Source organism: Sipha flava, unplaced genomic scaffold, assembly GCF_003268045.1.
Source record: "Sipha flava isolate LNK unplaced genomic scaffold, YSA_version1 197_pilon_pilon, whole genome shotgun sequence".
In the NCBI taxonomy this organism is placed as follows: Eukaryota; Metazoa; Arthropoda; class Insecta; order Hemiptera; family Aphididae; genus Sipha; species Sipha flava.
The window spans coordinates 555689-567165 of record NW_020272774.1 but is presented as its reverse complement, the minus strand read 5'-3'; the positions used below and the strand labels follow the sequence as shown (position 1 = coordinate 567165).

Below are 11477 nucleotides of genomic sequence, written 5' to 3'. Positions count from 1 at the left end.
ATTTCGAGAATGTTCTAGACAATTGACGTCGATATATATATATATATATACCGGCTGGTCAGACGCTCATTCAGTCAGTCCATGAGTTCAATTCACGACACACCGTGAATTACACTCCGCGATATATTCGGCAATTCCTCCGGAATTGTAACGCGTATCGATATTTGTACATACATATTTATGTAATATAGTGTCTATTTTAATTAAATTAAATTGTGAGTGTTTTTTATTACTTAAATAACCACAAATAGTTAATTTAACAAAAATCCAAAAGTAACTAGTAAAGTTAAAAAGTTAAAATTAAATTAACTTTTTAACTCGTTAATGCCCAGCCTTGGATTTTATACATTTGGATTGGTTTGAGTTTTAATTGTAATTATGACTTTAAATTCGTTTAAACGTATCTAAGAATCTAAGTGAAACGAGGAATGTTTTGGCTTTATTTTTTTATGGGTTTTTTTTGTATCAGTGTAAACGATTTCGGACAGAAATATGACTCCGATCATCGCAATTATAGAACAGTTCTGATGAAGAATGTTTTCTAGTTGGTACATTGAAGGAGGTCATTTTACGAATTTCTACACCATTTTCTTAATTATTGCGAAAAATTGACGAAAAGTTACAAAATATGGCAATATTTTCTGTACACCGGTTTTCAACAAAATCAAACTTTTCTTTTCATCGTAATTGAAAAAATTATAATCGTAAAGACTTATAATTTTCATTTTATTCTTTTTTTTTTTTTTATTAAAATAGAAAAATTTACGATCTGTAATATATATATAATAAGCAAATTTGATAAAAATAGAATAACATTTACATCACATGAATAATATGAAGAGAAAGGTTGTCCAATGACAATACCCTCAGGTGGCATTTAGATTAGGGATTTAATAAATCCCAACACCAACGTCTTTTTAACCAACGAGGAGAATTTTTAGGCCAATTTACTCTACCTTAAATGGCTATGGCATAACCCCATACCTGTATTCCATAGGCCCAAATGGGTCTAAACATCGATTAATAAATAATTAGTTTTATTTTTGAGGGAAAGATTTGATTTGAGAATAGGAAGGAGGAAGTATAGTCTACTGTTGAGTTTTTTTCTTGTTAATTTTAAATATGGGCCCCAGGTGAGACGTTTGTCTAGGATTAGGGCCAAATACTTAATTTGGGTTTCAATTGAAATTTCTATACCCCCTAAATAAAGGATAGGTGAGATTTCCTTTCTTAAAATGAAAGGAACATGGAAGGACTTTTCAGCATTAATTTTGATTTTCCAATTTGTTGCCCATTTATCTATTTTGATAAGATGTAATTAGAGATTGGAGGATGCTTTAGTGTTATCACTATGTTTACTTATGTTTACCTAATATTCCTGTGTCTTCTACGTATGTGGCGATTAGAATATTATCAGCATTTAGCAGGGCCGGCCCTAGTTTTTGCGGGGCCCTGGACAAAATAATTTTCAATGTTTTTTTTTTTAAAAATATGTACATATATTTGATATATTTTTTCCATGTTTTCATTATATATATTATTATTATTTTTCTTTCTACCCAGATATATTTAGTATGCATTTCACTCTAGTTCATATATTTTTTATTTTTTTTTTTTTTTTGTCTTCATACGAGACTTCTCAGTGAGACCCAGCGATCTCCATATACAAACAAAAAAAAAAAAAAAATTATAAAAAACAAAAAAATTATTATTAGGTATTTTATTCTATTAGAATATAATAAATAATAATTAAAATCAAATATTCTTTACACTGTTTTATCGTGGAAAGTAAATATATAATATACATGATTAATTCTTTTTATCATAATATCATTAACAATTAAAATAAAGTAAAATAGAAATTATCATATTAAAACTTACCTAAAAATTTTCTTTCTAGACTTTTTTGAAGCGAAGATGTCGATGAGATGTTTATAGTCGATGGTGGACGATATTTCTTCTTCAATTGATATTAAAGCTAGTTCAGAAAGTTTGTCTTGGCCAAACCGATCGCGCAAATAAGTCTTTATTAATTTTAGCTTTGAAAAACTTCTTTCTGCACAAGCTGATGTCACAGGAATAGTTAGCATTATTCTAAGAGCAATGGTTAGATTAGGAAATGATCCGTGAGTTGTTTTTAAACTATTAAGTACCTAGAGCGTATTTGTATCTTCGTCAACTAAAGATCGAAAAATAATTAGTTCGGAAAATAAATCTAATCCATCTATATCTTTTAAATTATTATCTGTTAAAATTATTTGTAAATCTTTACAGTGTTCTAATATATCATCATTTTCCATTGTTTTCAACTTGCCAATGCGATGTAAAAATCCAAAATTGTCCGAATAAGTCTTCAACTGATTAAAGCGTTTCTCAATCGACTGTATTGCATGGTCAAGACCGATGAAAAAATAATTTGTACGAAACCGATCTTCATTATTTAACACAGGTTCGTCGACATTTTCATAATCGAATAATTTCGTCTTTTTTCTTACTCTTGGATTTTTGAAAGCAACTGCAATATCGGCATCTTCGGCTAATTTTTTAGCAGCAATTATCGCAAAATTAAACCCATTTTCTATTAAACCCATTTTTCTATATTGATGCAAAAACTGTATAAGACTTTGAACCATTTTTACAGAAGTATTATGATCTTGTAAACTTTTACTCACAATATTTACTTCTGTTAAAATATCATACCAAATCACAAGACTCAATATAAATTCATAATCACCGATTTCATTTGATAGTGAAACAGCCTCACTTTGGGCCATCAAATCATTAGCTGTCTCAGAAACTTCTTCTAAAGCATTTAAAATACTTGAGAGTTGAAAACGTAAAGCTTTTACGCTATTTATACGGCTCTCACACCTCGTTTCTGACCATTGTTTAACCGTAAATACTGTACAATGTTTTTTAATAATACTCCATCGATTTGTTGATGCCGAAAATAATGTATAAACACGTCGAATTATACCAAAAAATTTAATGGCTATAGTTGAATTTTTAGCAGCATCACACAGGACTAAATTTAAATTATGGTTAGCGCAAGGAGTAAAAAATGCTCGAGGATTTATATTTAAGATTCGGGATTGAACTCCTTGATATTTTCCTGTCATGTTCGATCCGTTGTCATAAGCCTGACCTTGGCAATTTTCAATGTTTATTTTATATAATTTAAGTTGTGTGATCAGAACTTTTGACAAATTTAAACCAGTAGTAGAATCGACCGTTATAAAATCTAAAAAATATTCTTGTATGGTAGGTGTACTGTATTAATTTTCTTCAATTTGATATTGCGATATATTGAACAACTAGAATGATATCGGTGTCGAAAATGTGTCACGATATCGACATTTTATCGAATTATTGATATCGTTACTCATCACATATAAATACTACAAAAACATAAAACTTTAATTCTATGATATATTTTTTTTCAATTAAACTATATATATACCTAGCTCTCATGACCTAAGCGTGGGGCCCTAAAATTCGCGCGGGTCCTAGGATAAATGTCCCAGTTGACCTACCCAAGAGCCGGCCCTGGCATTTGGTATGTCTGCGGTGAATATGTTATAATGATCAGGAGACAGATCACTAACTTGGGGAACTTCTGCTTGGATCTTAAAATAGGGAGAGAATGCGTTACCATGCCTAACGCAAATGTGCGATTTGAGAGGTATGATTTTATTATGAAATAAAGTGATGCTGGTAGAATTTTTTTATTTTGAAAATTAGGCCTTGATGCCATACTCTATCAAATGCTTGAGATACGTCGAGGAAAACGCCAGGGCAATATTTTTTTTTTCTCAAACGAGGTAGATATCTTGTTTTTAATCCTATGGATTTGTTAGCTAGTAGAATACTTGAATCTAAATCTGAATTAACTATCGGGAATTATATTTTAAGTTTGGGTGATTAATCTGATTCTTTGGTGCAAAATTTTTTCAAATAGTTTGCCCAATACCGGTAATAGACTAATAGGTCGATATGAAGAAACCTCATTTTTGGGTTTGTTCGGCTTATGTAGGAGGATTATTCTTGAGAACTTCCAAACTAGCGGGAAATAAGATAATCTTAGCATTGAGTTGTATAAATAGGTAAGAAGCATTATGGATTTTTTTGGGAAAAATTTTAGTATTTTATTTATGATTAAGTCGTAACCTGGTGACTTTTTATCTTTCATTTTGAGTATGAAATATTTTATTTCGCTAGGTGATATGTGTTTCATGGGAAATGACATTGGTAATGAGCTATCTAAAAAATTTAGAATTTCGTTAAGATTGCTTTTTTCGTGAGATATATTCGAATGTGGCGTAAAAGTATTTGTAAGGTGGATACCGAAAATATTTGCTTTTTCCTCGTCAGATGTAGCTAATGAACCATCTTCTCTTTTCAGGGTATAAGGATGATTTTTAATTTTCATTAAAATTTTTAGTGGCTTTTCACAAGGATCCGTCATGTATATTTGGAGTTTGATATTTTGACTTGAAGTAGTCGGATTTGTAGATTTTGATTTGTTTTTTAATTATATTGGACATGCAAATTAGTGTGCGTTTGTCGGATGGGAAACCTGTTCGTTGCCAACGAGAATGGAATCTACGATTCACGGCAATTAGTGTTTTTATACAGGGAGGCAGTTCGTAAGGATTTATTTTAACTAAATTATGTTGATTGGGTGTATGGGAAGAGTTAAAGACAGCAGCTTGTATTGAGGTAACATAGTTTTCAGCAGCATTTTCTATTTCATCTGTGGTTTTCAGTGAGATTTTACAAATTTATATTGTTTTCAAGGTTTGACATGATTTTGATCCAGTTTACTGTGCTTTTTGATAGTGAAGGTTTGGGAGGGTTGAAGGTGGTTATTTATGTCCAAAATAACTGGATATAATCAGAGGTGAGTTGTATATGTTGAGATTTATATGTCTGAGAATTTACGAAAGGAAGAAATCTAAAATGTCTGGATGTCGGTTTTGGTGAAATGGCCAATATGTAGGGCCTGGGGGTGAGATACATTTAATATTTTGTATCACGTTGAGGAGCATGCATCCTCGGGGGTTTTCAACTTTACAACCCCAGTTGGAGTATTTGGCGTTGAAGTCACCTCCAGCTATAAACGTGTGACCGAGATATTGTAGAAAAAGCTCGGTTTGGAGGGGAGAAATCGTTGGCCGAGGAGGGCAATAAACTACAGATATTGTAGTGGGGATGTGATTAAGTGTAATTGAGATATTTATTGCTAGAATAGTGGGAAGTTGTAGGCTTGGTAGGAGATTGTGAGCTGTTCCATTGGGATGATCAGTTCTATACACACTAAAATCAGGAAAAAAATTGTTTATTTTTGTAGTGTAGTGGGTTTCCGTTATAAGTGTTACATCTATTTTTTTGTCTATTAGTAGATCGAATAATTCTGGTTCATTTTGTTTGAGGCCATTGGCATTTCATAAGAGTATTTAAAGAGATTTAATATTTGTTGGATTAGGCATCATTTTTCAGAATTAATTTGTTGATTAAGTTTGTGAGTAGTTGATTAAAGGGCAAATTAATAGCTTAAAATCAGAAAAGAACGAGAAAAGCTGAATGGTAATATTATTTTCTGTTGGCTCATTTGACACTTTTTGTTTATAACTTTTTTTTTACTTCGGTTATTTTTGGGAAACTGACCATGAAAAACTTGGGAAAGCTTTACTGTCATTGATGTTGGGGGGACCTAAGGAAGTTTTTTTCACTGGGATCTCCATTCTCATTTACAATGTTATTTTTATTTTTAATTAAATTATTTTTATAATTTGTACTTGCGTTGTGTAAACTATGGCGTTCTTTATGGACTAAATAGCCACGGTAGCTTGCTGGATGATTTTCTCTACATAAGGCACAGGTTGGTGGTTGTTTTTTGGATTGGGTGCACAATAAGGTTGGGTGAGCAGCAGCACAACAGACACATTTCGGAGGGTGTGAGCAGTAGGATTTGGAATGACCGTATTCCTGGCAATTAAAACATCGGATGATTTCACGCCATTCATGAGGTTCCTCGACTTTTATTTTTATGTGGAGTAAATTGTTTATACTGAAAATTCAACGTTGAATACGAATACCTCCACACTTCGTGTCGAACACACGAATACCTCCACCGTCAACTGAGGCCGCAACAGCGCAATGCACAGCCCAAAAACAATAACAAACACAAACAAAATAAAATGGCACAATATTCAAATAGTATATAGGCATGAAAAATTAGGAATCATTGATTTAAACTAAATAAGGTGGGTGATATATTCAGGAACTGAAATCTTGATAAATTATACAGTTCCTAGTAAAAAAAAAAATTCGGTTCCGGTTTTAATGCTGATTCTAAAATAACTGAAATTTGGATTTCGGTTTATTTTTAATTTAAAAAAAAAAAACTTAATTTTGGTTTCGATTATTAAAATAACAAAAATGTAGGTTTCGGTTTATTTTTGGTTCTTAAAAAAACAAAAAATTAGTTTCAAGTTTGGTATTATACTAATATGAGAAAAATTTGATTCTGTTTCGATTCTTTTAAAAATATAACTAGTGTTAATTAGCGTCAATTATAGCGGTTAATACCAATTTTCAACCAGATATCCTATCATCACATAAGTGGACTTAGGAAAAATTAAGTAAAAAATTACTCGTTACCGTCATGACTACGCTGTTTCAAATATCGTTTCATGTTTTTATATAGTTTAAACATTTATTTGTGAATTACCACTTGTTATATCATTATTCAGTATTTAAATTTTTAAATATACACTTCTATATATTTTTAAGGATGAATCCCTCCAGGATTTCTTTTTTTTTTTTATATATTTTATATACGTTTTATGCATTACACGGAAGATAGAAAAACTGAAAATCCTATGTTATCAATTTTTATAAATCATTTTATTTTAATTTAAACGTTTGATCAGATTGTCAGAGAACTTATTTGTCACTACCATCGATCTCATACTAGATAGTTGGTAGTCTAAGCTAAGAAGCTATAAAGGTTATTAATTATTATCATGGATATACTATCTTTAATCTTTATGTTATCATATCTTTATGTTAGCTCAATTATAACAATATTATACAATAATATGTGTTTTGACGTAAATCTCTATGAATTATATTTTATTATTATATATTTAATATTTAAATATATTGTCATTTGAAATCATTTATAAAGTGTCAAGTGTAAACTCGTTTTTAAAATAATTAATATGAGTAATATAAAAAGCTATTTTACTATAAAAACTAATGCTAAAAGCAGTATGAGTGAAAAAATGTCATCTACAACTAAAATTATTACAGATGAAAATAAATCACCTCCGACTAAAATCAGAAAGGACAATACAGAAATATTTGAACTGTGCTCAACTTCTAGTACACATCAGGAACAGGTTAGTCGTTAGCACAATGAAATATTGCAATATTAGTATATAGTCAAATTATTTCAGCAATTATAATTATTTTCACTTACCTAACTGCTTATTTAATTGACATGCTTTTTTTCTAATTTAAGGTAAATTAATGCTTACAGTAAATGCATAATGCTAATAATGTAGGTTTATTTATTAATCGTGGTTTGTCAGTCAGTTAAAAAAAAATATAGTAAGTTTATTAGAACCTTTTTATAATGATTAACAAAACAAAATATTAAAAACAAAACAATTCATATTTATAAATAATAAATTATTGAATGCTAATATGCAATTAATTTTTATTAGGTATTAACTGACTTATGGGTACCAGCAGAAAATTACAAATTTCCTCTATTAGATTTATGGAAAAAAAAAAGAGGTCTAAAATTTCAGTACAAATGGTTAAAAGCATTTCCATGGCTATCCTATTCTGAAAAATTTGAGGGGGTACGTTTTGATAGTACTGTGTGGTTTTTGCTTTTGCTTGTGGTATTGCCTAACAACGCTTAGGCAGTCTTGTTTTAACACCATTTCAAAACTGGAAGAAAGCTACAGAAGTATCAATATGTATAAATTATAATTTAGAAAAATGATTACTTATTTAAAAATAAATTTTAGGTTTTATTGGATTATAATAATTTGATATATCACAAAACTTCTTTTTTGAAACAAAAACATTTTTTAAATGTTTTTTCAAACAATACACCATCAATAATTGATAAATTGGACAATGAAAGGTATAATATGTCGAATTATCAATAGGAAGTAATTAATTTGTACTTAATAGGTTTATATTTTAGTATTAAACAAAAGAAGCTAAATAAGTTAAAATTAATTCCAATTATAGAATGTATTATCCTTTGTTGAAGACAAGAGATTGCACTCCGTAAACATAGATATTTTTGTTTCATCAAGTTTAATAATTTGTGTTTATAACTTATGTATAGTATAATACAATACGTTTTATATTAATATTTTATAGATTATTTAAAAAATCATCTAGAATCTGACTCTCGAAATAAATACATAAGTCCTCAAATACAAAATGAATTTATTACCATATGTAGTGACCTAATACTAAGTAAACTAGTAAAGATGGTAAATTAATATCAGTGCTTTTCTGTATTAGCTGATGAGACAACGGATGTATCAGTTAAGGAACATCTAACGCTGTGTTCGTTTTGTTAATGGTACTAGAGAAATTGCCAAGTTAGGTGAGTTTTTTTTGAAGTATGTTCAAGTACATAATTTAACTGGTGAACATTTGGTTTCAGCTATACTTGAAGATATGCACTATTTTATGAATATATTAGGTGTTAAGTTTGAGTATAATTAATGAAATAATTTTTTTTAAATTGTATTTACATAAGATTTAAATTCTTGCGGAATTGACTGCTGTAAAACGTATGGCCAGAGTTACGATGGGGCAAGTAATATGTCAGGGAAATTTAAAGGAGTACAGACTATAATACGAAATAAGTATCCTAGGGCATTATATGTTCACTTTGCTGCCCATACATTAAATTTGGCAGTGTCTTCATCATGTGAACAACAATCTATAAGGAAATGTTTAGGTTTGGTAGAAAAATACATTGTTTTTTTTAACACACCTAAACGACACAGTATACTATTGGAAACTATTGCTAATAGTGATCTTAATCCATCATCCAAATCATTAAAGCGTCGGTGTGCAACACGTGTTGAGAGATATACCATTGTAAATGATTTTGTTGAACTTTTTCCATGCGTTATTGAGGCATTGGAAGAAATATCAACCAACTCCTATGACAAATCGTCAATTGATGCCAGTATGTTAGTAAAATCCATGGATTCTGAGTTTTTGATCGCTCTTCAAGTTGATAAGGTAATAAAACATTGTATTTGGGTTTTAATGATATTTTTTGTATTTAGTTATTAATAATTATCGCCTATTATTAGGTGGTATTTTCTTATGGTTTACCTTTATGTAAATGTTTTCAAAAAAATTATATTGACTTGAAAGAAGTTGTACAGTTAGCGGAATGCAATGTATCTGTGCTTGAGGATTTAAGACAAAATATCGAAAAAGAATTTAAATCAATGTATAAAGAGGCTAAGGTATACTAATTGTTATTTTCCTTAGAAATTATTTTTATTTTGCAGGAATACATATTACAGTCAACTCGCGATATAACGAATTTCAAGGGACCGAGCAAAAAGTTCGTTACATCGAAATTCTTTTTATCAAAAGCATAAGTCAACAAAATTTGTTTAAACGATATTTAAGAGAAAATTTATATTTTATTAGATTTTTATAATTACATACCTACATACAATATTAGATTATTATTAAATATTTTATAAGATACATTCATACATTTTTTTGTTTATTACATACATACTCGTACTTATTTATTTTTTAAAAAATAGGTTATTGTTTTTTTTGTGTGTATCCATTTGCGCTTACGCGATTAATAGTGTTGTCCAAATTTAGAATATTACAAAATACACTGTCGTCAATATCATGTCTTTGTAAAAAACTTAAGATGGTACGAAGACCTAATTTTGCTTCATTCGAGCTTACGGGGGGCTCTTCGTCATCAGCTTTATTCAAAATCTCATCGTTATTGAGAACTCCACAGATAACCAAATCTTTGTCGATAGCAAAAATTTTTATTTATATTTAATAGACGTGTATCATTTAAACGATACATGAACATTATTTTATCGCATAAGAATGGCCGAATCAAACTCGTAAATGTGCAGTATCAATCTCCAAAATTGTAAATATTCGTTACATTGCGTGAACTTTAGCCAAAAAATCTTCGTTATATCGAGGGGACCAAAACACATTTAATTTTTCGTTATATCACGAGGTTTTCAAGGGTCCGACAGTTTTATACATTATATCGAGATTTTCGTTATATCCAACTTCGTTATACCACGAGTTGACTGTATATAATATATTAATTTATAAAATATAATTAGAAAATGGCAGATTTTCTGAATATTAATATTTCTATCAAACGTATAATCAAGAAACAGGCAAATCGGGCCAATGAATTTTCTGAGGATAAGGCAATTTAACCTGAAGCTTACATTAGAACATCATAACGATACCATACATTGATTCTTTTACAATTAATTTAAAGGAAAGGTTTCTTGTCCACAAAAATATTTTAAAAGGTACCTAAGTTACATTAAAATTGTCATTTATTATTAAATACTATTTACAAAAATCATTAGGTATGGACTTTCTGTCTAGGTTTTCAATGTATATTTTCTAGCAACATTGATTTTCGAGAATTTGAATAACTTGTATATTTTTATCTTGACACTGATGTTTAGACAGTAATTGCAGAGTTACAAATCTGGCAATCAAACTAAGCGTAACAAATAAAAATCCTACGGTAGCTATAGATTACCCGAGATTATGTGATTCTTCAGTATTTCCAAATGTACATCAACTACTGAAAATACTATATACCTTACCGGTGTCCACATCGACACCTGAAAGAACGTTTTCATGCCTTAAAAGGCTGAAAACATACTTAAGGAATACGATAGCTAAAGTAAAAATAAATAATTATTTTTCGTATTTAAGGTTAGAATAAAATATAAATCTATTTAGTATTTATGTATTTATTTTTCCAACTCGACTAAATGGATTAACATTATTATCAATTAACCGAGAAATTCTTGATATCATGTCACGTCAATCAAGAAAAATAGATATTATATTGTAAACTATGATACATTTGTAGAAAATATAAATAATTTTTTTATACAAAAATTTACTAGTTTTTTGGGGTAACATATCCCCAATGAAAATTCCTGTCTACGCCACTGCTTTACCTCATAGATATATAATAATTATAAATATGTGCCTTACCTTATAATAATCTGTGAACATTAAAACATTTTAGAATAATTAATAATAATGCTAACAGTTAAAAATCTTTAAATATTTATTGATGATTTATCCATAAAATAAATATATTATAAATAACAATATTTAAGATAAGAAAACTTTTGAAATGTAAAGATTTTATGTAATACGTTGATAAATTA

General features: G+C 29.2%; 3 pseudogenes; 2 read left to right on the top strand and 1 right to left on the bottom strand.

The window, feature by feature from the left end:
• Window positions 1-1877: 1877 nt before the first annotated feature.
• On the bottom strand, window positions 1878-3119 carry LOC112681801 (annotated as a pseudogene).
• Window positions 3120-7277: 4158 nt separating this feature from the next.
• Window positions 7278-8763, top strand: LOC112681800 (annotated as a pseudogene).
• A 99-nt stretch (window positions 8764-8862) lies between these two features.
• Window positions 8863-11152, top strand: LOC112681798 (annotated as a pseudogene).
• The last annotated feature ends 325 nt before the right edge of the window (window positions 11153-11477 follow it).